Source organism: Corvus hawaiiensis, chromosome 2 (genome assembly GCF_020740725.1).
Source record: "Corvus hawaiiensis isolate bCorHaw1 chromosome 2, bCorHaw1.pri.cur, whole genome shotgun sequence".
Classification (NCBI taxonomy): Eukaryota; Metazoa; Chordata; class Aves; order Passeriformes; family Corvidae; genus Corvus; species Corvus hawaiiensis.
Window position 1 is genome coordinate 116266681 of NC_063214.1, and position 19960 is coordinate 116286640.

The following is a 19960-nucleotide window of genomic DNA, read 5'->3' on the forward strand; positions in this document are numbered from 1 at the left end:
AAAAGCAGTATCTGGAGGGGCTGCAGGTTTAGATGAGTCTCTACTTCACAACCAGGAGTGGCTCATCCAAGATCAGTGATTCATCCAAGACAAGTGGTTCTTCAAGACCAATAAATCCTCTCACAGACTTGTCTCAAGTGTGTGTAATGTTGCTCTGACCTTGGCGTGTCTGATGACAAGAGTGGGCTCAGCATGAGAGCAGAAATAGGTTTGAGGAGGTCCCTTGTGTCTCTTGTTCCGCCAAAACTTCTCAGACAGGCAGTGAGGACCAAGCTGCACTCTGAGACCAGGGGGGTTGGTGTTACATGAGGCATAGTCATATTATTTGAGGCATAGTCATACTATTTAAGCGGGTGTTAGTGGAGCCTGAGATCCTGATTATAGCATTTCAGTGATTAATTAATTCTTTATGGCTAGAGGTGAACTTGAAAGGAGCCTCCAGGAGGCCAGACAAGCCCCGTGCAGCCTTTGTGGCGAGAGGCAGGAGCTGTTTGGGAGCGATAAACAGCTGCACACTGTGCTGGAGTTAATGCAGCTGCCAAGAGAGTCTCTCCTATGTTAATCTATGAATTTCATAGCCCAACACTCCATTACTTATTTATAGATTTTTAGCTTTCCCCCCCCCTCCCCCCCAAGCATCTGGCTGCTGTGTATGAAACTCACGGTGGCAATTACAAAATGTCTTCTGGGAAACCTTCGCCATCCCCGCGGCTGCTGTGGCACTGCAGGACCTGGCAGGGTGTGTGTTGGGTGGGCACCTGCTGGCTCAGGAGCACCTGCTGAGCACCCAGTGTCACCCAGGGCCCACCCCACCCTCTGGTTCAAGTTGTACCAGAGCTGGGACCAGTTGCTGTGCCAGGGCACATGATGGGACCCATGGGCAGGGACCATTTCCTCTGGCAGCAGTAACAGAGGTCTCTGTTACACCACATAGGTGGCTTTGGTCCTCTCTAGTGCTCAGGTCAGAAATAGAAACAAATCAGATAATCTATTTTGTGTCTGATGCACCATTTTCTCCCATGTGCAGTTTTTTTTGTTCCTCACTGGGGCAATGATCCCACACGTGGCAATTTGCTCCTCTCAAGACCTGTCCTCGGGGCTGCCTCTGGGCTGCGGTGGGATCACAGCGTGTGCTGTGCAGGGGTGTCTCTGAAATGATTCTGTGCATGTATTCCAAGCTTTTAATTCTTGCTGTGAGGTACATCTGAGCTGGCTGTTTCACTGACCACAAGAACTGCGATCCTCTTTGGAGCCCTGAGAGAGAAAAGGCAGCTCTGGGACTGTGACCCATGCTGGAGTCTCTCTGGCTACTGGCATTTCCAGATGTGTCGCAGGACTCCAGAGGAAAAGGGAGCCAAAGCACTGCTGCTGCTGCTGCGAGAGATTCAATGAGGGAAGCAATCTTTTGAAGATAAATGTGTTCCATATGCAGTGGGGGGTTTGGAGGGTAACTGGCACCTCTAATAACAGCCAGAAGCAAGCAGACAGTGAGGAGAGAGCCCAGCCATGCTCGTGTGCCCACAGGAGGTCACGCACATTATGCTTTCTGCCAGGCGAGATTTCTCTGTATGTTTCAAAGGTAGCCTCAAGAAAACATGTTTTTCAGCAGGCAAGATGTGAAGCTAAAAATGCAAAGAATAAAAACTGCACAGTCACTGGCAGAGGTCAGCATTCACTACCTGTTATCACGTTGTGCTTTCTAATGTGTCTCTGTTATTTCCACGGCGTGTGCCGTGCTGGAGTGCAGAGATCTTGGTTGTGGCAGTTCCTTTCCTTGCAGTGTTGATGGAGGGTTCAAGGGCCTGACATCCAGCTGATACCTGGGCCCTCAGTGTGAGTGCAGAGGCTTTAAGAGCAGCTGCCTCACAGTATTTTATTTTACCTTGCAAGTGCTTCAGCTAGGACATGTTATCCTGCAAAGCTCTTTGTCATTTTAGCACTTCTGCTTTATCCGCACTTGTGTTCTCGTTGAATATATTTGTGGTGTCTAGGTGTTACTGCTGGCACCTTTGTGTTTTCCTGAAGCTGAAGGATACCACTTTAGACCTGTAGATACATCCCTTTTTCTCCAATGTATTTTTAATGATTTGTTTTAAAAGATATGACTGTTGTCTCAAAGATGATTGCCGAACTGTTCTGATGCTGTGTACAAAATTGGTATGGAATATTCTTCTATGGCTTTGTGAGTACTTCATAAGTGAATTTGATTTTTTGTTGCCCAGTAATTTTACAAGTATTTTTATATAATTGTTTTACTTACAGAATAATTAAAAGAATATTAAAAAACCTCCTTTTTTCTAGTCCAAGCACATTTGCAAGTCTTAATAGGAAGTTCAGTGGCATGAGCTGAGTAAAATCTAAAATCCTTGTTTAGCAGCTTTAATGCTACTCTGAAAAGATCTGCACAGTTAAAGAGCTCTCTGGACCTGTCAAAACCTCTGTCGTAGTCATAATTTTATTTATTTTACTGCATTATTCAGTTCTTTGAATTCAAGTCTTCTGCACAGGAGAGCTGTATCTCATCATGCCATGAGCTGAGTAGGTGAGATACACTCATTTTCCTCTAAGGAGGTGTTTCAGAAGGAGAAATAATCAGTGGAGGAAGAGAATAATTTCCTAAGTTTTGATGCTTTTGTTACACCACTGTCATCTTTCAAATTCAAGAGTTCCATCTAGAGGAATCCTATTTCAGGAGCTTGGTTTTGCTGGCCTCTTAAAGTGTGTCATGTTCTGTGGCTGAAAATAGATTAATTTAGTCTCCTTTCTCAGTTTTCTGTGTTGAATACCTGTGAATTTCATTGTTTCTGCCTGGCAGTTTTTGAAACAACACTTCAATGTCAGTATTCTCTGCTTACATTTAAAATGTCATTTCCATGTTTCTGTTTATTGAGTGTGCAGAAGAGAGAGAGAAATTTTATTCATGTCTGACTGTCTCTTATGAATTTGTAGCCCAGGAAGTTACAAGCCTCAGATTTTCCAATCAACAGAAATAAAATATATACTTGAGCAAAAAAATTTAGAGTAACCGAGCAGACTCTGGCAACACTGAAACTATGTAATAATATAGAAACTGCTGAATGCAGACAGACCCACTGAGAACTAATATTTCTGCAAATAGATATAAATCTTTGTTCAGTTTGTTTTAGGAGTCACTGTTTCCAAGTCTTTTTTTCTTAATGTGTAGAGAAATCTGGAAAAAAAATCCAGCTGAAATGCCAACAGAAGCAATTTGCTGTGATCCTTTCAGGGTTAGGAGTTAAATTCCTGTTGTTTTTTTATCCAATGAACCCTTTGAGACCCTCTTGTGGCTTGGATACTCCAGTTTATCTTTTTAAATATTCTTTGTCAAACAGAGATTAAATACCTTGGTAATGTTTAAAAATGAAGACTCATGTCTGAAACTATACTGGCATGATCTTTGTATTCAGATGTGTGGAATTTGTCTAAGAAGCCAGTCAGAGAGAAAAGTTTTGGCTTTTAAAATCACATTAGCAAAAGCATTGCACAGTGCAATGGATGGCAATGAGCTGAAGAAATCCCACTGTTTATGCTGCGAAACTTGCTGTTGTAGCTTAACTTGATTAAAACAAAGCAAAACAAACCAAAACAAAACCGCTGGGAAGTGTGTTGTGGCTCTACTTTCCCGAGCAAAAGGAGCCATACCCTCCAGATCCATACCTGTGCTGAGAGTGTAGGAGCACCCCTGTGCTGTAGGATCCCTGCCAGTGTGGCTGTCTTAGCCAAGCCTTGCTCTGATCACTCTTTGAAGAAAACCCTTTGAAGAAAACTGCTTGAAAAGCAGCAGTACAGAGGTGAAATGCATGAGGGGGCTACGCTGGAAAACCAAGGGCAGGGCAGCGAGGCTGAGGCTGTAAAAACAGCTTACCCAGGTGATGCCTGGATGGCTCAGGGAAAGGAAACCAAGAGGACTCTGCAGCTGAGTTCTGTGGAAGGGCCTGAAGTATGAAATGCTAAGAACGAGTCCCTCAACAGCAATCCTGTGTTGGAAATGTCTGACTGGGACAGCCCAAAACGGAGCTTGCAAGGCAATGCCCTGGGAGTTAACTGGGATGAATGATCAGGAGTGATCGGTGACTGCACTGGGTCCTTGGGTGTCCTTTATTAGAAGTAGAGATTTCCCTTTACTGACATGGTTCATGTAAAAAACATAAATATCTTTGAACAGATAAGCAACATGAACTCAGCGGAGCACAGCAGGTAAAATGCATTTCTTCCCTCAGTTATGTTTTTTTTCTTTCAAGCTCAAAGTAGCATGAATGAATTTTTACCTAATTACTTGAATTTACCCAATTAATTAGAAACTAGATCTTATTTCTGATTTTCAGCCTAAGGCTGATTTAAATTTTGATTATGTATTTACAAAAAGCAGAGCTTCTTTACAGTTTTCTTTAGTTTCTTTTTCTGCCAGCATTTTCTGAAAGTTTTAGATGTCATTATGAAGACAAATTAAAGTACCTCAGGCTTAAATTTGTTTGTGCCTTTAATGAAGTCACATTGTGGTATGCAATCACAAGTTATTTTATCTAATCTGACACCTGCCACCTTGTTTCTGCCAGTGTTGACTTTAGAGTTTATTGTAGTTTTCCTTAACTTTGTCCTCTTCATTTTGTAACTAGCTTTGCAGTTGGGTAATTTTAGGAATTCAGCAGATGCAAAAATGTAAGTTTTCATGGTTTTTATTACCTGTTACACTGTGCTTATGAGATGATAACCACATGGATGTTTCTGAGCAATTGCACGCCATTGACTGTGATGAGAGGTTTGCTTAGAAGGTATTTCATGTTCTGCTTAAAAATGTGGATGGTTTTAAAAAGATGCCTAAGGAGTACTGAAGTCTTCTGCTCCTCAGTGTCCAGAATTGGGATGGTGAAATTATTGTTCAGTGTCTGCAGAAGGCCAAATTAATGGACTTGTCCAAAAGTATTCAGAAATAATTTGCCCAGTGAAGAACTTTCTGTTTGTTTTATTTATCTGTGCATCTATTTGGTTTACTCACTAAGCTTAATTTCATCAATTTTCACTGACGGTTCTTGTCGCATTGTAGGGATGAAACAAAAGAAATGTCTTGGGGATACTGAACATTCTCAAAAGATAACCTATCAAATTTAAAGGGAAGGGAAACCCCGTCTCCTCCTCTGTAAAATTTACATATCAGGGACGAGATTGGAGCAAGTTGTGGATAGGCAAACAACCCTAGGGACCAAAAAAGCACTAGTACCTCAATGAAGCCTAAGGACCAGAAAGATGTGAGTACATCAAGCCAGTGAGACATTATGAACTCAACCAACATGGTGACTACTTTACCCCAACACAGAATAAGTAAATTCAAACCAAAATGTAATTACTACAGGTTTTTTTCACTTTCCTTTGAGCCGCACATTGGGCGCCACTAAATTTGTTCGAGTTTGGCCAAATTTAGAAATATATCCTCTGAGAGAAGGCACAACCACCCCTCCCCCCACAAGGTTCGGGGGAAAAAAAATTTCCTCAAAGGAAAGTGAAAGAGATAAATACTATTTATTTAACAAACACACGGGAAAAGAATAATAATGCTAAATAACAAAATCTTTCGCTGTGGAGGAAAAACCTGTGAAAGTGTTCGAGTCCTCCCTTTGGTCTCCTCGGAGCTGGGGCTTGGCCCAGGGCCAGGCCCTCTGTGCTCGGTGGAAAGTCCTCCCAATGTGTTCTGATATTGAAGCAATCCACGGAAAAAGGGAAAAATCCGAAATTCCAGGGAAGGGAAAAAAAGTTCAACTCTCAGTCTCTCTCCGGAGAAGAAGAAGAAGAAACTGAAAAAGAAAAAAACTGGCTGAAAGCTGGCTGGGAAAACGAAGTTGCTGTCTCTGTGTGACCTTGAACAAGCTGCAAACTGCTTTGAGAAAGTTTTGCTCAGGTTTTTTCCTTCCCCCTCTCAGGCTCAGTTTAAAGGCATAGAAAGGCACAAGAATTAATTTCTGGGCATAGGGCAGCGATATGGGATACACATCATAAAGTCACCCCAAGACAACAAGTAATACTATTTGGTCAGTATAATTTCAGGAAGGACTGTGATCCATAAAGAAGCTCCCAAACAAGGTAACGGTAAAGAAGGTTTAATTGTAACAATTTATTGTTCTTCAAAATAATGAGGCTGTTTAATAAAGATGAAACTAGGACTAAAAATCCCAGAAGCAGGCAGTGCAAAGTCTGCATTGTCCTTAGTTTTAGCCCACGTCCATCATCCATCAGCTGAAGTTCCTAATTAGCTGTCATGTGAAATGTCACTCCTGAGTGCGCATTTGCTTTTTGTACAATGGCATTTTCACTGAAACCTGCTGCCCATTGAATGTTAAGTTGTGGTCTAAACTCAGAAGTCCAACCCAGAGAAGCATTTAAATATACTTTTAAATTAAATTAGGCACAGTTTAAGTGTTCCTTAGTTGGGACCCAGGAATTGATCTTCGAATCTCCCATGCCTGGTGACTCATCCTACAGAAGCCCAGTTTTTTGAGGCAGTAAACAGCTGATTGGTACAAAGTGCAAACTGCCCTCGTCTGAACTGCAGAGAAACCTCAGGAAGGTGGACTGATGCTTCCATAAATATAAAGTGGAAAATGAATTTTTTTTCCAATGGGAAGTGTGTAATTTAATCAAGGTGGAAACATCACATAGGAATGTGCTGTTTTCAGGATAATTTTTGTTTTTAGAAAACAAAATCAGCAATTCAAGTATTTTCACTGCTGCGTCTTAGAGTCTCAATGTTTAAAGGGGAAGTTTTTTACACGAACATTCATGCAGGATCAGGCTATAGCTGGCATTTGAAAGAGAATGAATGAATTAGTAGATGCTACCAAATATAATTTGTAAAGAATTCCCTTCCTGAGAAAGCAGCAGAATTTAAATGACTGCTTGAGTACATTCATTGCCAGCATCTGCTAAGAATATTCATAAAAGGAGATAGGCTAGAAGTGAATTTCAGGATGATCTTTGGAGGCTGAGGCCTTCGCTTTCCATTAGATGGCAACAAGGGCAGAGCTAGGGGACTTTTATGTAAGTTTGATTAATATAATCCCCCAGATATACATATAATATATTATGTATCTCCAACCATCAAAGTAGGATAGAATTAGAAACAGGACAGGTGATGTACTTTACCCTTTTACTAAACTTCTCATGGGGTTATACTGGGTGAGGAGATCACTTTTAAACCAATTTCTCCCCCAGGTTCTTGGGAAAAAATATTCTATGTCTTCATTGTCAGCATGACCAGTGAGAAACTTCTGTTCAATTTTGCCTATTTTGAATTATGAATGCACAAAACTTTTAGTATGGAAAGTCACAAATTTCTTATTCTGTGGTCTGAAAGAGCAGCTCCTCCTAAAACCTGCAACTTTCAAATATTTTCCTCTGATTGGGATCTAACCATGGGGCTATGCAGAGAGGAATGTGCTGAAGCATTCTAATGAGATGAACTTTAAAGAGAAAATTTTTCTGAAACCTTAAATAATAGATAGCTCCTGTGACTGTATTATTATTTACTTACAAGTCAGATGACTCTTTGTTTTTGCCTTAGCATCGTGTGGCTGAACTTAACTGCAAAAGCAAAATGATGGAACAAGATGGAACATGCAGGATGCTTCAAATATTGCCAAACATTTTCTGTAAGATCTATCTAGTTAGAAGTTAGTTCTCTATGTAGTAGCAGACAACAGATGTCTCCAGAAGTAAAGTAGCTTTTCTTTCACCGTTTTTATCTGCATAGGCTGGATCTGGATTCTGACCATGTAAATGTATTTTCTGTAGCATTAGTATAGTTATACAAATATATATCATATATACTTGGGCAAGTTTCCCTTCTTTTAATCAAACTAATTACAAACTCCTAATTCTTTTCTTACTGTTTGTCACTTCAAAATGAAAAATGTAATAACAATAGTAGTATCAGTAAGAATAAAGGGCTTCATGCTAATGGTCCATAGGGACTTTATAACGTGGAGAAAAACCCAACCATTTTAATTTTTTCTGCATTTGGCTTTGTTTCAGCTTCAGAAATTAGCTGTAGGATTGCAGATGAGCATACACCATCCAGAAAGTTGCATTCCACCAAGTGAACCTCACCTCAAATGACCCTGGTGTTGTACAGCAGCATCTTTCAGACGGAAACACTTCCAGAGCAGGAGGATGATGTAGACCACCTTAGAATTCTGTGAAACTCTCAAGGGAAGGCCTCCATCTCCAGATCTGAAGCCAGTGAGTGGTGCTTGCCTATTGTTAGTGGAGGGAGTGAGGATCCTGTGATTACTCTGACATGTTCAATAATGTAGCCTGCTGCAATGGTCTTTTGTTTGACATCTTTGGTTACTCATTACCAGTTTTCAAAGGTGGGCTTTTCAACGTAGAACAGTCCTCGAAAAATTAACCATTCCAGAGGATCTCAGGACACGTTGATGCAGATCTTTAGCTTCTTTCCCTTGTGTTTGGACAAATATCTCATCGTAGGTCACTCACAGCAACTGAAATAATAGAAGGTGATCCTTCTCCTGTTCTCAATGCAAGTATTTAAAGGGTAACATGCAGCTTTATTTCTCTCCCAAAACATGTGGGAGATTTTTTTCCCCCTCTGGTGGTAATTTCTACTTTTCTTGCCATCTTCTCTGAAGTATTTAAAAAATTAATCCCAAGGATATTCAAAGCTAACAACAGCGAGAGGGTGCAGAATGCTGCTAAAGCTTTAAATTCTCCATACCAGGTCCTTGTAGCTTTAACTAATGAATGCCCACAGCACCTCCAGAGCTGCAGCTTGCACTGCAGTTGTTGCAGTGCATTTTGTTGTCTGGACCCCATCATAATTCATAAAAATCAACACACAGATATTCAAAGTAACTGAACCTGTGTCATGTACAGGAGCAGCCAGCTGGTGACTGGGCACTAGGATGAAAGCTTAGGAACCAGGGATCTGATTTCAGATCTGTGTTATGGGAATTGTTATGGCTTTTCTGTTTCCTAACGCCTGAAGTACTTTCTGATTATGCATGTATATGTCAGGGCAGAACGTGGACATGCACCAGCCCCTCTAGCATTTCTGTTCTTTGTAAAAACCCCAGGCCTGGCAGGCTGAGCAGAGTGGTGGTGGGCTGTGGATCAGCAGAGAATGAGGATTACAGGGCTCATATCCTGGCTGTTAAATCAGTAGCACCTGTCTAGTAAGCCTAGACACAGCTAATTACTGTAGGGCAAGTCCTTTTTCCTCTGTTTTGCTTCCCCTTTTTAATCACCTCATATTTTTTTATTGTATGTGCTAGAGGACAGGGAGAACAAATGTTGCTTAACAGTGTGGACAGGAGTTTAGCATGACTTTAGTTGTTGTAAAGCCTGGAGTGACTTGGTAGAACTTCCCAAGAGACAACCACTACAACTCGAGGCAAGGCAGCACTGTTCTGTATCCTCTATAAATCCTACTCTGCCACACTTTTTAGATATTTTAAATATACCTTAGAGATGCTCAAACAGTGTATTAACACTGTGCTTTCCTTGTATACATCAATATGTAAGCAACTAAGGAAGTTCCTGAGTTACCATGGAGCTGAACTGCACAGATCTTGGGAGACAGTGAAAACCAATAAAGCAGAATGAGAGAATAACTCCCTGGGAACTGGATTTCCAAAGAGCAAATAACCGAACGCTGCATCAAATATACTTTTACCCCTTTCTTAAAAGACAGCAGATGTGGATGAACTTTGCTAGTCAGATTCCTTTGCCAGACACATCCATGATGTAGAGCTTAGGTGTTTTTTTCAGAGAAAATACAGCCTAGGATTTCCCCTGAGGTGAATTTCTGATGCCTTTGTGTCTCTGTTGGACTCTGATAGAAACTCTTTACTTGAACACATGCAATTTCTTCCTTCTTTAATCCTGGCAAGAACTTCCCCCAGTGCTCCTCATCAGGGGCACTGCTCTTTCAAAACAAACTTTGAGCACCCACACTCCTCTTGGGCAGCTGCAAGTGCAGGAGAAAGGGAAGAGTGTTCCCTCCTGAGCAGTTCAGGGAATGCAAGCATCCTTAGGAGAGGGTGGGATTTGTTTTGCTAAGTGTGGATGCTTTCATGTGAGCAAGAGGTCCAAGTCACTGGAGAGAAACACCTGCATTTAAGTTTCTATGTTTGGCTGAGATGAACAGCAGCAGAGACCCCCCATCACTGTATTGATCACCTTGCATCGATTATCAGACCTTCAGATCCCAGTTCTGCTTGCCCACAGCAGCGCCTGGACTCCCTGTCTGGTTGCACTGAGCATTTTATCCTGGATGTTCACATGGCCATGGACTTGTTCCTTGATTGACAGGATCCCCTCTTGCCACAATCACCTCTTCTAAAACCATTTAATTCTGCTTCTTAAATTCTGAATCTGGGGAGGGAAGATAAAACTTGAAGGATGGGAGTGGGGGCTCGAAGATCCCTGGAGATGAGAATGTTTCATTCTGTCTTGACAGAAGTAAAATGTAGAAAAAGCTGTTATTGTTCTGTTTCTTCTGGGCATTTTATATATGACTGGGTGGATTAATTTGTTTTCCAACCCAAGCAGCTTTGTTATCCAATTTAGCATAAATTCCTATGTGTATTGGGAGAAAACAGCCATACTCCAATGGATTTTCTCAAAATGCCTCAGAAAACCTACAAGCAAATTCCATAGAAATGTCAAAAATTTTTAACAAGGCTAGAAATGACTTAATAATCAGAAGTAAATATTATGAATGCTTGTCAGTCATGTATTTCAGGAGAATTAACTGGCTAATCAGATTTTAACTACTTTTTTTCTTATGAACAACAGAACAATCTGAAATATTGAAATATTCCTCCCCCAGAAGAGCTGAAACCAAGCTTCTGGTTAAATTACTGTCTGCGTTGGACTTCTTGATCATATAGAAAGAACAACTAAAAGTCTACAAGAAAGCTGTATGAAAACCCTGCAAATCAATAGATCCTACTTTTGTATGTTTTGTTGTCCTAGAAATCATGGGGAATGTTTGAAAATGGAACAAATATAATTTAATATTTTTTTTACAGGAACAGGACAAGAAGGAAACGATTTGGAAGAAAACAAAGACAAACATCTGTACCTCAAAGAAGTTTTTTTCAGGGGTCTGCATGAGAAGCCTGCTCCCAGGAAGTTGGATGTCTGAGACCACTTGGCCTTTTTGCAAGAAAAGGGAAAAACACCCAGGTAAAGGCTACAGGCACTTTGTAACTTCTACTGCACTGGCTCATCATAAAAACCCATGGAGGCTGTCTAGCTATCTTGGGAAGCATCTAACCCTCATTACTCTGAAAACTGGTCCTTCTAGGTTCCCTTAAACCAGTGGACTGGAGGATTATGTTCAGTGCAGTGGGGAAGTTCTGCTCGCTGCTGATCGACCGTGGCAGCCGGCAGGACCCTGCCCTGAGGAGGAGGAGGGAGGAACACGATGCTATTTCTGAACTTCATAAAGCTTCCCCGTAATCCATCATGAAAATTAGTGGATCATGAGGGATATCAGTTAATTTAGCTAGAGTTCAGCTGAGTTTGTCTTTCCTAGAGAAGAATTTTTACAGCATCCATTAGGGATTTTTTAATTATTTTCAGTGAAGGAGATCATGGAGGTTCCTGTTCCCTTCTTAAGAGCCAGTAAAACAAACAAACAGCAAAATTCACTTTGCCTTGAACAATTTGCTAACTATGAACGAGTGCAGAAATCAGCAAATGGATTCAGCAAGCAGGCTGGGGAAGCATAAAGTAACAGCCAGACAGTTATGACCAGCATGAGATTATTATGATCAACAATCTAAATTATTATTGTACATCCCTAAGTAGCCTATTCTGGCAGCCCCATAATGTATGTAACACACTGCACCTTCTGCTGCTCCATATCTTTATAATTGGTTGCCAGTAATTTCTGTTTTCATCACAGTATTTGGTGCATTTTTGATTGTTTCTTCTGCTGAATGCAGGCAACAGATAAAATTTACATTCACAGCACTTGCAGTTGCCTGGCTTCTGCAGAATTTTTAAATTCCAGCAGTTGAAAAATAATCTTGATTTAAGTTTAAAATAAGTAAGATACAATTAATATAATTTAATTGACCATCAAAAAGCTTGACTTCAAAGGAATTAAAATCCTCTCTAACTTATATTGTCACCTCACAGTCCATTTGCTATAATTTGAGCACTTTTATCAACGGATAATCTTACCAAAGGCTTCATGGACATGAGAGATGATTAAAAATAGAAGATCAAAGCACATAAACAAATCCTGTTAACAAACTCTAGCAAACGGGGATTGTTTTATAACTAAACATGAAGCCAACTCAAACAAATATTTGGAAACACTGAAGAGGGATCCCACTGTAGCTTTTGGCAGGGTGTGCTTTATATATTATGAAGATGTTTTTGTGCTGTTGCCACTGCTCTGACCAGAAGCCACATGTGAGGACCATCATTGCACCTCCCTTCTCTCCCACCAACATTTTCCTTTCTCAGTGCTCTTCCTCAAGACAGCCTCACAAATCAGGAGCTACATTCAATAAAGAAGCAGCAAGATTCTTTAAAAATATTGCATTAAGCTCCTCAGTGCAACATCAATACACGGAGTTCCTGCTGGGAAGAGGGACAACTTGATCAACTTCATTTCCCACAGTGGAGTACCAGTTATCTGTGGGGTTTAACAAAGTTTCTCATGCCTTCCAGAAAAGGTTCAAGAAGCAGAATTTGCACTATGGGGTTTTGTAAATCCTTTTGCCACTAATGTTACTGCTATGAAACAAACCTTTTGAGGTAGCATGTGAAGGCTGTGACTAATTTGCCTTTGCCCATGGTTAAGTGATACAAACTGCTTCCCTGGACTCAAAATAATAGACTGAAATATTCCCATTTCCTGCAGATGAGTGAAAATAAACAGATCCAATCTGAGCTGAAAGAACGCAAGTAGAACAGGCCTTCATTTGTAGGGGAAAATAAACTTTGCTGATCCCGTAGGCCTGGAACTATAAACAGCATCCTTCTTCTCCCAGGGCAGTGTATAATGTGAATGCATGGTTTGAACATCCTCAAAATAAACAGCTAATCACCCTTTCTGGCCTAATTAGGTTATACTCTGGCCGCTGGCTCTAGGTCTCATGAGAAGCGGCACTGAGGGAAACCCTGCTCCTCTCTCCCAAGAAAGAGAGCCTGTCCAACTCTCTCTTTGTTAGTTAACATTTGCTCCTTGAGGATATCCACCTCGGGGATCTTCCTTGAAAGCTTGGCAGATCCAAGGGCAAGAATATTCTCATCGCTTTCCGCCGAGAACAGGGCTAACCTTTTCCTTTTCTTCCTCTCTCTGCTCATTGCACAGCTGCAAAGGGAGGATGAGCAAATAATATTTTTTATTCTTTTTTTAAAATTTTTTTTCTGGATTTGGACTGTCTGCCTGTTCGGTGTGTATCAGCAAGTTGTAACTGGTCAGATTTTTTGCACGGACACTTAATTCACTCTTTGCAGAAAGGGGATTTATCCTCAGTACAGCTGTGAGTGTCCACTGCAAATGGTTACTAAACAATCTGTAAAGATTGCATGGGGCCCCTGTTGTTATTACTACAGTATTGCAGACAAGGGACTGGAGCACAGATGTGTTGTGAGGCCTGCCCAAGGTGACATGTTGCAAGGAAAGACCCAAGAGGTCAGAAGTTGCAGACTGAAGCTCACAGGCTGGATCCTGCACTGCTGAGTCCTTTATGGGGCTGCTGTGAGTGCTGGTGCACTTCAGGTGCTGCCTGTGATTAATAGCAAACAGAATTAGTGCTGGGAGAAATCAGTAGCAAAGACCAAATAGACCTTTAGGCTCTAGTTTATCAAGGCTTTCTGGGCTGCAGCCTAGGGCCTGTAAGAGGAGAAAGATCTGACCAGATTCAGAGCATTTCCATATTTGCACTTTTCTAGATTTCTCTGAAAGTATGCTCAGATCTTGAAATATGTTCCCATTTTTCATGGCTCTTTTAACACAGTTGTTCTTCTGTATCAAAACCAGACCATCCTACCTTTAATCCCCCTTTCAAAGTTTCTTTTCATCTTTAGAATAGCTAAAGGTGCTCTGAGGACTGTTTAAACTGTAATTCTCGAGGTGCTAATTTCCTCTCTTCTCCTTTCTGATGACGCTTGCAGTGGGGCAGAGCTGCTGAGGATGCCAGCAGAGCCCATCTTTCCCAAGCTGTCCATAGATGGGTACCAGCCTGGCTGTGGCCAGTTTCCTTTCTTCTTGGCCCCAATTCAACCTCCAGTGAGTGCAGGAAGCAGTTACTGCATCCAGCACTGGTTCTATAGGCACAGACCCTTTTTTACTGCCCTTTCCCCAAACTGAGAAGTGATTAGCACAAACCCTAGAACTGAACTTCTGCTCCTTTGAGCCTCTCAGATCTATACCCTCTCACAGTTTTTCTTGCCAGTGACTTTAGGAAGTGCAAACCAAGGAAGATAAAAACAGCTGAGCAAAGACATTTCTGAGCCACAGGCATTGAATTCCCTAGGATGGCCAGGTGAGACACTGCTGCTGTCCTGGCTGCTGCCCCCAAAGCAGCCAAACCATCCCTTCCCCCCTCCCCAAATGCATTTCCCCACCTTCACCAAAGAGCTGTGTCTCCACCTGCAGCTGGGACCTGCTGCAGGACACGGTTTGTGTCTGAGGCAGTGGTGGAAAGGGAGATGAGGCCATGACAAGCCCATGGTGAGGGATCTGGTGGGAGGGGACACTTGGGCTTGGCGCAGGAGAGACAAGGATGCAGCAGCACCAAGAGCGTTCACAGTTTAATAGACATATTTCACACTGCCACAGCATCTTTGCAGGAGCTCAGCTCCCAGTTTAGGTATCTGAGCAAGTGACAGACTGCATGGAGGGGCTGTGACAGGGAGGCCTCTCCCCTCGAGCCACGCTCTCAAAAATCTTGATGACGGATGCAAATCACTTAGAGCCAAATTAAGAAAAGTATATTTAGGCACCTAGAGCAGTAAAGAGGCACTTAATAGGATTTTCAGAAGTGTATAAGCAGATTAAGCATCCAGCTCCTATTGAAATCAATGTGAATGGAGAGTTTAAAGGAAAAAAAACATCTTGAGGTATCTCAGCCCTGTTACAGCCTGGGTGCATTGCAGGGGGTGGTGAGTGGGCTCAGAGATAAGCCTTACAAATAACAGGGCTCTCTGGTTGTACCAAGTCTCCAAAACCATGGGAGCAAGTTCTTAAACTCCCACAAAGGCTGAATTACACAGGCCCGTGGGAATAAAAGAGCAAGGCCTGGAGGGAGAGGTAGTGATCTTTGTGTGCTTGCCAGAGAAGGAGCAGGACTTCTACAGAGACAGAGGCAGAAAGTAAGACAAAACCGAGGAGACAGAGCAATCAGTGGATCTTCGATCAAAAAAAGGCCTTGCAACAGCTTTTTTCTGGTTACAGAGTTGGCCAAGAGGGGATAGGTGAAGAGCATGCTGGTTGTTGGATTTTGACAGGGAAGCAGCACTTTTGCAGTCCTCGTAAATAAATGTATTTGACCCAAAGAAACATCTTCTGTAGCCAGTTTCTCCCTTGGGTAGAAAATACTTGTCAGGACCTGGATTTTGCCTCGGTCTGTGATTTATACATGGAGTATAATACTGTAAAGTCAGTTCCCTGCTTTCTCTGAAATGCAGCTCCAAGTCTGTCGAGCTGAAATCAGTCCTTTTTTGCTTTACTGAGCAGGAGTGATGATACATACATTAAGGACTGTGAGGCACTGTGGTAACTGGGGCCAATTAGCTGCTACCCGAGGGCAGTAGCTCCCAGATGTGGGATATTAGACAACTGCAAACCTACAGAACTGCTAGCAGATCACTCATTATTCTCCTCCAGAGACTTTTAATTGGGGGATTAACACACGGTATTTTTAGTGAGTGTCCTCAGAACATTTATCTTCTTCTATGGCATGTCAGTCCCTCAGGGAGCACTATTTGGGAAGCAACCACTGCTAGAGGTGACAGGGAGGAGTTATCGCCTCTGAAATCCCTGTTGACATGAGTGGCTGATGCAGACAGTAGGCAAAAGGTAGGCTTGCCATAGCTGCATTCCCAGACATATGAATAACACTGAATAAATGCAGCAATCTCAGGCACCCTATGGGCTGTTGACTCCAGCCTCGTGCTGGTGCTTTCTAAACTGAACTTGGCTACAAACCTCTGCTGCAAAGAAGACTAAAGGAAATGACATGCTGGAGAATTCAGAATGGTCATTAATGTGAAACGTGCTAGAAGAGTCAGGCAAGAGAAAGAGATGATATATGGGTCAGCAGAGAAGATTCAGCTGGGAAAGTCCAGGTAGTGGCCAAGAAACCTGAAGGTAGGGAAGAAGATTTCTCTGTTACATCTTACCTGATCAACACCATTTAAAATCAGTAGAGACAAATTTCCAGATGCTGCTGGGAAAAGGAATTTTCTCAGGGCTGCTCTCCTTTTGGCTTCCTAACCCCTTTCCTGTAAAAGTTACACTCTTCTGACCTGACTGTAGTGGCGAAATATCTGATACACTGGAGTTCTTTGCTCACCTGGAAAGAAAGCAGGAAGGAACCTTAGTAGGCACTACATGCCTATATTTACTTAAAATATTTTCACTGGGTTTTAAGTGCTGAATTATTAGTGTTATGCTAATAAAATCCATTTAAGCTCACGGAACAGTCTTTCATTTAAGGAGAAGTAATTCTGGCAAATTGCCAGCAGGCTAGCAGGCTATTAATCAGACAATACCTAGGGACCAACACAACTATATTGCTTTTAATCTTTTGACCAGCAAGGAAAACAGGAAGAAATCCATTTCCCTCCTTTCTTTGCTCAATGGGATAACCAGCTGGTACAGATGAGCTGCAGCTCAGCTCAATTTGCAAGTAAATATTTGGGTTTTAGCTGGGTAAATGGGAGAGCAGTGCTACTTTCGTGCAGTCAGGTGCCACTCATGGCCATGGTGGGGCCCTGCAGGGCTTTGGCTCCTGGAGTCACATACTAATAGCAGAATGTCATCTTGCATTGGAAAAGTCCAGAGCTTAGCTTGGAGGTGCCTGGAAAGGAAAAGTTTATTTGTGCCAGACAGTCATTTAAGGTGATCGTGGTGTTCAGGGCTGGATTTTCAGCCTCTACACTGACTGTGACAGTGCAGCCCCAGGGAGGAGACAAGGAGGCTTCCAAAGCAGGGACTCCACTGGGCTCCAAGCAGAGACCTACACCATGGCAGGGGAGTTTTCCTGTCCCCAGATATGAACACATGGAGTAGAGCAAGGAATGTGTTATATTTCCACGTCCTTGCAGATGGTGGAGATGTCCTCCCTGAGCCTGCAGCCAGCCCTGCTCTGTGTGTGTGTCCTGTAGAAACCTCTGGGGACTCTTTGGTGGGGTTTAGACCTCAGCTTGTCTTGCTTTGTTTCTGTGTTCTCAGATGAAGAACAAAAATTAATCACCCAGATCTTTAAGGCAGATTCTGTATTTTTAACACAGACCCTTCTGACCAGCAGCAGAAGACTGAAGAGTGAAAGCATTTTAACATCCTGGGACACTTACATGGACACAAATGGATTAGTTCTCCTGCCTGGGAGCCCTCCTCTGAGACTCCTGGTGGGGAGAATCCATCCCAGGGATGCTCCTTTGTTTCCCACAGAGACGTGTAGCCCATCAAATTAACACTGCCAACCTGCTGCAGAAAATGGGGCCAGGGTTCAGAGCAAACTACTCCTCCTGAAGCCCTGAAAAAAGAGCAAACCATCTAAAAAGCAAAAGCATCATTAAATTTCCTTTCCATGCGGTGAATGAAGAAGCTTCTACCTGGGGAAGAAAGGGAAAGTATTCTTTTTGTTAGCTTCATCCAGAGAGGAAAAAAGTCTTTGAGGAATTTTCTGGCACGTGGCTCCTGTTAGGTTTCAGCCAGCTGCGCTGTTTTCAGAAGCACTGGAATGTAATTTCAGCAATAGTCAATCAACAGAGGCAGTGAGGATGTTCTGTTACACAGAAGTCCTGGGTGAAAATCCATGCATTGTGTCTAAGAACACAAATTTAACAAAAGTGAATCTAGAGAGCTGAATTCTGGCAACCTGGCTCTGCCCTGAACAATGGAAAATTGGAGACATCCCCATTGCTGGGTGGGGAATGGCACTTTTCAACTCAAATTTCAGTCAATTGACTCAAGCTCATCTGTAAACCTCTGGCACTGGTGATTAAAAAATTTAATTTTCCACCATTTTTTGATTTTATTGCTCGGAATGCCTAAGTCCTAAATTAGACATAGAGCTTTTGGTGTAAGCCAGCATAATCCTTTTACCATGGAATCATTCTGTTATATAGCATTTTGACCGCTCTGTGAGTGTGTGAAATTGTTGTCTAAAATGCATTGCTTAACGCTGGTATTTGCCTGTTTTGGACAAATCTGTTAAAATTTTTGAAAGAAAATTATGCAAAATAAAGCAACTTACTCTTTAGTCTCTTGGGTGGGAAATGCTTGAGTTCTGCTTAGTTTCAAAGTGCTTTTGAATGTTCAGTGTCATGATACAATGGTGTAAGGTTTTTAAGGGCTAGTTAAATTATTTTCATGGGACAAAGAAATCCCTTACACAGTGCTATAGCTGCAAAAGAACACAAAAAAGTGTGCTCAGTTGTACTGGGATGATGGAATCATGCTGCTCTCAATGAGCTGAGCTCTCAAGTCTGCTGAGGAGATTCCCACTGCCTTTCAGTCTTTGGATCAGTCCATATATGAAAAAATTACTTTATTCCCACCTCTGGTAGGAAATGCATTGGGAAGTCTGTGTGAGGGAACTTGGAGCCATTCTGCTGGTACTCATGGCTATGCAGTTCTGAGAGGAGAAGTTCCTGTTCTGTGTTGTCTCCTAATAGCAAAAATCCTTAAAAGATCTCGCCCTCCGTGTGATTTGCTTATACAGTAATTTTCTTCTCCTGAATGAAGCCAGGAAAGAGTTTCCCATTACATTTCAGGGAAGTAAAGTGATGTGCAGAGCAGATATGTCAAATAATGGAGTTCTAGTGTGTAGAAACCAAGTCAACATTAATAAAATTTGCTGTCTTTCTAAAATGATCTTATACATTAGAGTGTCAAATGCTCTAGGACTTATAATGCAAGAAGACAGGATGAATCCAAGGCAATGAAATGAAACTAATTAAAATGTCAGATAACACAAGTTTGGGTTGTTTGGAGCAGACCTTTATGTGAGATAGTGAGATCTTCATTAGAGGGCCACAAACTTAACTTTTTAATAAGAAATAATAATTTTTTACATCAAGTCTGGCCTCTGCTGCCTACAAATTTGGATTGATATATCAAAGTACATATTGCCTTTAATATTCCTGTCAAACCTGAGCTGTGATGCATTCCCTACTTGGAGGGATGATTCTGTAAAACTTAGCTAATAAAAATGTGACACAGCCAGTGACTGATGTCTGTTCTCCCAGGGTGTGTTGGCGTGGGACAAACACTGCATATGCATTCTCTTCTTGACACTGAAAAATGAGACACATAGAGTAAAAAACATAATTTATGCACTAATGGTCTTGCAGTGACCTTCTTCTTGTCTTTCTGCCTCCTCACACACCTTTCTCACCTCTCGACTCTTTCCCTCCCTTCCCTTATAGGCTCTGAGCCTACAATTTATCTTGCAGTGAGGTCTCTGCTGCCTCTGAATGCCTGTGCACAGGCCTTGGCAGGGTCTGGGCTTCCTCTGTGGGAGATCCCAGGCTGTTTTTTGCCAGCTTGGACCACGAGCAGACAAAGCAAAAAGCTTTTCCTGGTAAAATAAAGACACTTAAAAAATCGAAACAAACCTCAGCAGCCAATCCAAATCCCAGTTTGAGCAACCTGGTAATTTGTCAGTGCCAAGCGTCAGCCCACTATTAGTCTTTTTCTGGATAGAGATGACAGAGCTCTGTTGACAAGCTG

General features: G+C 42.0%; 1 long non-coding RNA gene across 3 annotated transcripts in view; it reads left to right on the top strand.

Annotated features, from left to right (window-relative positions):
* Window positions 1-19454, top strand: part of LOC125318738 — a 58053-nt gene extending 38599 nt beyond the window's left edge. For 2 of the 3 annotated variants that reach the window (XR_007200491.1, XR_007200493.1), the window contains exons 3-5: window positions 10828-10988; window positions 11064-11220; window positions 17515-19454. This is a non-coding gene — a long non-coding RNA (uncharacterized LOC125318738). The remainder of the gene's footprint in view (window positions 1-10827; window positions 10989-11063; window positions 11221-17514) is intronic. The other variant, XR_007200492.1, reaches the window with a different exon arrangement.
* The last annotated feature ends 506 nt before the right edge of the window (window positions 19455-19960 follow it).